The 5,984-nt window shown below is 43.6% G+C and overlaps 1 pseudogene; it reads right to left on the bottom strand.

The window, feature by feature from the left end:
• Positions 1-3,465: 3,465 nt before the first annotated feature.
• On the bottom strand, positions 3,466-5,876 carry LOC141816664 (uncharacterized; annotated as a pseudogene).
• Between the last annotated feature and the right edge of the window lie 108 nt (positions 5,877-5,984).

Raw genomic sequence — 5,984 nt, 5'->3', positions numbered from 1 at the left:
AACATCCCTATTATTCCTTTTAATTTCCCATATAAAAACTTGAACAATTTTAACACATTTACTTAATCTACATCAGTTATTGTCAACAAAACAATTTAACATTATGAGAACTTTTCTTTAAGCATACATAGAAGAAAAATTCATGTACTGCAAACCATAAAACAGAAAGAATGCAAACGAGCATTGTGATGTGATTTCTTCCATTAGATTCAGTAATCACACCTGTTCAGCACTGTGAATAAGAACAGTTCGCTTTGTCTCAGTTGCAGATGTATCAACACCACCAGCAAATACAACAATCTACAAGAAAGCAAGTTGATTTGATTAAAATCGTTAATTGCATGGGCAATGAAGCGAGGATGGTGATTCATTGATATTTTCCACAGATATAAATCCTTTATATTCCGACACGTATTGCATAACAATACTAATATGTATCAGTAGATAGGCAATATATGCACTACAAGGTATGATCTAATTAGGTAGCATTTTCCATTGAAATCTGTTGAACACTAAAAAGTATCTCTGCGTTACATTTTCCATGAAGTATAGGAGCAAACATGGTTTTTTGACCAATTCAAAATTTGGATTGGTTGAGATTGCTTTGCCTACATGCAATGAACTCCAGTTCTAACTTAAATTATTAAACATTCTAAACTGATTCAGTTGCCTTTTACAGACTTGATTGGCTATGTTACAATTTTCCCTATCTCAGAGAGTGGTGAATCCATCTCTTTTGCACCATGGCTCTGCTGCAGGCCTTTCTTATACTATGCAAAATAACAGTTATAACCATGCTTGGAATATTCTATCCTTACCTTATTGACTATTCACTATAGTATAGCATCTATTCCACAGCCTGAACTGAGATTCTCTATTTCAAAAGTTGATTTGTGAAGGCACAGATACTTGAGATCAAGGTCATCAATACCACTGTCCTATGAGAACATCAAAGGGTTTGCTCTATAGAAATATCTTTAGCATTTAGAATTGATTAGACTTGGAAATGTGAGGGATAGGGAGAGGATGAAAAAGGTCTTATTTAATGTAATTGACAATGATTTAGAAGATCCATATATTACTCGTGATATAATCTCACATAAGCATAATAAGAGATTTGACTAATTTTAAGCATGGACATCATTTTTGTCCAATCTTCTCCCATCTTAACTCATATCTTCTTGATCCCTCCATCCCTCCATTCTAATCGGTGTCGCCAACAAAATGTGCCTGGAAACCAACTTGGCACCAGCATAGTATCATTCCGTCCATGTGCTAGGAAGGATACTTTGAACTTTTGAGAATGTATGTCATCTAGTGGGGCTAAGATCATAAAATAAGAGAAGAATCACTATAGCTTCCAAAGTATACAATTCACACTAGCATTTTTTGTTGCTTGGATTTGGATCAGCATAGCCAAATGAAAAGAACAGATTCAAAAACCACAAGAAAACCAATCTAGAGGGAAGATATGTGGTGGTACCTTTGCCTTTTCAATCCTCTTAATACTACCAACAGTGTCACCCTTCAAGACCATACCACGTACAACTAAAGAGTTGTGCAAAACACCTCCAAGTAGTTTGGCAACTTGAACATTATCAACATTAAAATTTGCTGGGTTCTTTGGGCATACTTGGATGCATGCCTGCAAGTGATACATCACAAACCAACCTAACCTAAGAATAAAACCCTTAATTGTCCTGGTGAACCAATGATATACTCACATCGGCAATAAGAGGACATAAGATATCTTCTTGTCCAAACTGCTTGCTTGCAACAGCAGCTCTCATTCTGGTAAGAACCTTAGCAAGCAAGACAATTTATCTACGTTTATTGATTAATTGAAAGAATACAAATTTTGTACTTACTTATCCAAAGAAGATTCACATATGTGATCAGGGCTAGACATGCTAAAATGAGTCGATTGAATCGATGGATACCGTGAAGAAGATCCCTTCAATCCGGATTGGAAAGAGAACAGTAAGGTTGTTTTCCTCTTAGCACTGGAAGGAACGGGCGACTGTAGGCGCAAGATGAAGAATCATAATGCAGCAAAGGACACAAAATCAAATCCACGAGTCAACCAATGATCCTTATGGTTCGGATAGACGAGCTAAGCCTGCTTGTTTCGTCCCAAAACCCTAAGGAAGTAAAAGGCATAGTGAATGTCACAATCATGATCATATATAACAATATCTAAGCAAAGGCATATATTTTAAAAGGTGAAGTAGAAAAAGTTTCTGATCATGAATGTTTCAACCACGGTTTCTAGTGCCGAGCCGTGCCCGCCCGCTCGGCGACCGGCACGTGAGAGATGGCGGCACAGGGGCACGGCGTCACTGCGGCAAGAAGACATGACTGAACAATGAAAACAGAGGCAGGAAGATACCCAAGGAGAGAAAGGAAAAGAGGGATGTGGCAGCCGCGACAATCAAGAGAGAAGGGACGAAAAATCGAGAGAGAAGGGAGAAAAGGCAGGAGTATTACTGGAGATGGGATGCGAGCGGGAGGAGGAGTACCGGAGATGGTATGCGGGCGGCTAGAGGACGCTGGCAATCGGCGGCGATCTGGGCGGCGGCAATCGGCGGCGGGCGTGCGGCAGCGGCAACGACTTACTACCTTTTATAAATACAGTGAGAGAGAGAGGAAAGCGACGAAAGCGAAGGGAGAGCGGCGAAAGCGAAGGGCAGTGGCGAATGGCAGTGGCGAATGGCGAAGGAGATGCGCGAGCAAAGCCGAAGGGGAGTGGAGAGTGGCGAACGCGTAGCGGTGGGGGAAGTGGTAGAATAGGGTTTACAGAGTCGGGTTTGAGAATAGACGAAGAAGAGCTATTTCTGTGGCGATATATATTAGCGGGATGTAAAAATATTTAGAGGGAGAGAGGGAAAGAAAAAATGAAAATATACAACGATTTTAAATTATTGTTATATCCTCCAAAATCGTTGTTGAAAGCGCACATAGATAACGGTTTTAAAACCGTTGTCGTAGTTTTCAAAAACCGTTGTTGTAGACCCAAAATAACGGACATAGATAACGGTTTTAAAACCGTTGTTGTATCCTCCAAAAACCGTTGTCGTAGTCACCCATCAACCTCCCAAAGACATCGGTTTTTGTTAAAACCGTTGTAAAAAAGTAAAAGACATCGGTTTTTGCATAAAACCGATGTCTTTTGAGTGTTGTTAAAACCCGATTTTCTTGTAGTGCCTCTGTCCAAATGAACTTCGCCCCCTTCTTGGTCAGATGGGTCAGCGGTATAGCAATACGAGAGAAATTCTCCATGAATCTCCGATAATATTCAGCTAAGCCCAGAAAACTGCGGACCTCCTGTACTGACTTGGGCTACTCCCAACCAGTAACTGCCTCGATCTTCTGAGGGTCTACGGAAATGCCTCTGCTCGATACAATATGTCCGAGAAATCCCACAGAAGATAATCAGAACGCGCACTTACTGAATTTGGCATACAGTTACTCTCGGCGTAATGTCTCTAATACAATACGGAGGTGCTGCTCATGCTCTGTCTCTGATCGGGAGTATATCAGAATATCATCAATAAAGACGATAACGAACCGGTCTAGATACTCCAAGAAAATCCGGTTCATCAGATCCATAAACACAGCAGGAGCATTGGTGAGACCGAACGGCATCACCAAAAACTCATAATGTCCATATCGTGTACGGAATGTTGTCTTCTGAATGTCCTCATCTCGTACTCTAAGCTGATGATAGCCAGATCGTAAATCAATCTTAGAGTACACGCATGAACCTTTCAGCTGATCGAAAAGATCGTCAATACGCGGAAGAGGATATTTGTTCTTGATGGTTACCGCATTCAGCTGGCGGTAATCAATACACAGTCGCATAGAACCATCCTTCTTCCTGACGAATAAGACTGGAGCTCCCCAAGGTGAAACACTGGGTCGTATAAAACCCCGATCTAGTAACTCCTGTAACTGGATCTTGAGCTCCTCTAATTCTTTCGGTGTCATCCGATAAGGTGCCTTAGACACTGGTGCAGTGCCTGGAATCACCTCAATAATGAACTGAATTTGCCTCTGAGGTGGCAAACCAGGAAGCTCGTCCGAAAAGACATCCAGATACTCTCGGACGATACGAATATCGGAAGGACTAGAAACACTGTCCTCCTCTGTCTGCTTCAGAGACAATAGATAACCTCGACAGCCGCTGTCTAGCATTCTCTGCGCTTGTATGGCAGAAATAATAGATAAACTGTCACTCTGAGTACCCACGAATTCCCAAGCGGGTTGATCCGGAGGTCGGAAGGTAACCACTCTGGCTCGGCAATCAACTGTAGCATGATAAGTGGATAACCAATCCATACCCAGAATAATATCGAATTCTGCCATATCTAGAATCTGCAGATCCACTGTAAGGGTATGACCGTCGAAGTCCAGTGGACATCCCTTAATCTGCTGATTTATAGTTAGCACTTCACCCGAAGGTAAAGACACTGCTAGACTACACGATCTAATCATCGAAATCCTACCAATTTTTCTCAAAAATACTCTAGACATAAAAGAGTGAGAACTACCGGTATCAATCAATGTATCAGCAAAGATAGAGTAGACAGAGACCATACCCCGGATGACCGATCCATCGGCCCGCTGCGCCTCTTCCCGAGTGATAGCGTAAACGCGTCCAACCTCGGTACTAGGCGGCTGAGTAATAGGCTGAGAAGTAGGTCTCCACTCTGTTTGAGTCTGACTCTGAGGTACTGGAGTAGAGAACTGGTGCTGCTGAGAAGGTAGCATGTAAGCCGGGGGCACTGCTGGTATATACTGCTGTGAATAATATGCCTCTGAACTAGTGGGATACTGGAATGATGTGGGATACGCTGGCTGATCTCTCCCCTGCAGCATGTATATCTGTGGCTGAGGCGGTGGGGGTCGCTGCTGCTGCTGTGGTGCTCTGGGCCTTTGTGTCCTCTGCAATCGCTGCTGGGTAGGACGCCCTCCTGAAGATGCAGCACCAGTAGGCTCCAGCTGAGCCTTCAGAGTACACTCTCTGATCGTATGACCCGGACGTTTGCAGTAGTAACAGATAGGATGATCCAGTGGGCAATCAACTATCAGATGACTGGATGATCCACAGCGATTACACTTCTTATTCTGATCTTCTGGGCCTGAATACGAAGTACTACTGGACTGTCCTCTAATTGGCTGTCCAGTCCTCTGTCGCTTCTGAGATGTCGACTGAGAGTCCTGGCTCTTCGTCTTACCACGAATGTTCTGCTTTCCACCCTCTTTCTCTTTCTCTTTAGATATCTGCTGCCGAGTCAACTCAATAGCCAATGCTCGGTCTAGGGCCTCTCTGTATGAGATGATAGTAGATCCTGACATCCTGTCCCGAATGTATGCAGCGAGGCCCTGTACAAACTGATCCATCCGATCCTCGTCCTGCGCCACCAGCTGTGGACAGAACTCTGAAAGTTTCTTAAATTCTGCATTATATTCTGTAACTGACCTATCTCCCTGCTTCAGACTCAAGAACTCCTGACGGCGTGCTCTGCGGAAGGTCGCCGGAAAATACTCTCTCTCAAATGCTTCTCTGAAAGAAGTCCAAGAAATCTCCTGCTCCCGAGAATAGTCTTCTGGGTCTTCCACCAGGTAAGAGCCTGGTCTCGAAGATGATATGCAGCTAATCCAACCATCTCTGCCTCTGTACAGGATATATACTCAAACGTCTCCATGACATTCTCTAACCATGATCGAGCCATCCACGGGTCAGATCCCCCGTGAAACAAAGTAAAGCGCTCTTTGGCCGATTTGGCCAAAGTCATAATGCGACTCCTGTCAGTCGGAGCAGAAGTAGGCATAGGTGGAGGAATCCCCTGGGTCTGACCAGTCGGCTCTCCCATCGATCGGAATATCACGGTTTTGATCCACGTATATACCCCTCTCCTGAATAAGATCAGGCTCCTCTGACATATCAGGTCGTCCCAAGTGTCGACCTCGTCCTCGGCCTC

The sequence above is a fragment of the Curcuma longa genome, unplaced genomic scaffold, assembly GCF_044706935.1.
Source record: "Curcuma longa cultivar G26 ecotype Majalengka, Jawa Barat unplaced genomic scaffold, ITB_CL_G26_1.1 contig_17706, whole genome shotgun sequence".
Taxonomy (NCBI): domain Eukaryota; kingdom Viridiplantae; phylum Streptophyta; class Magnoliopsida; order Zingiberales; family Zingiberaceae; genus Curcuma; species Curcuma longa.
The sequence above is the reverse complement of the archived record's forward strand: the minus strand, read 5'-3'. Positions and strand labels throughout refer to the sequence as shown.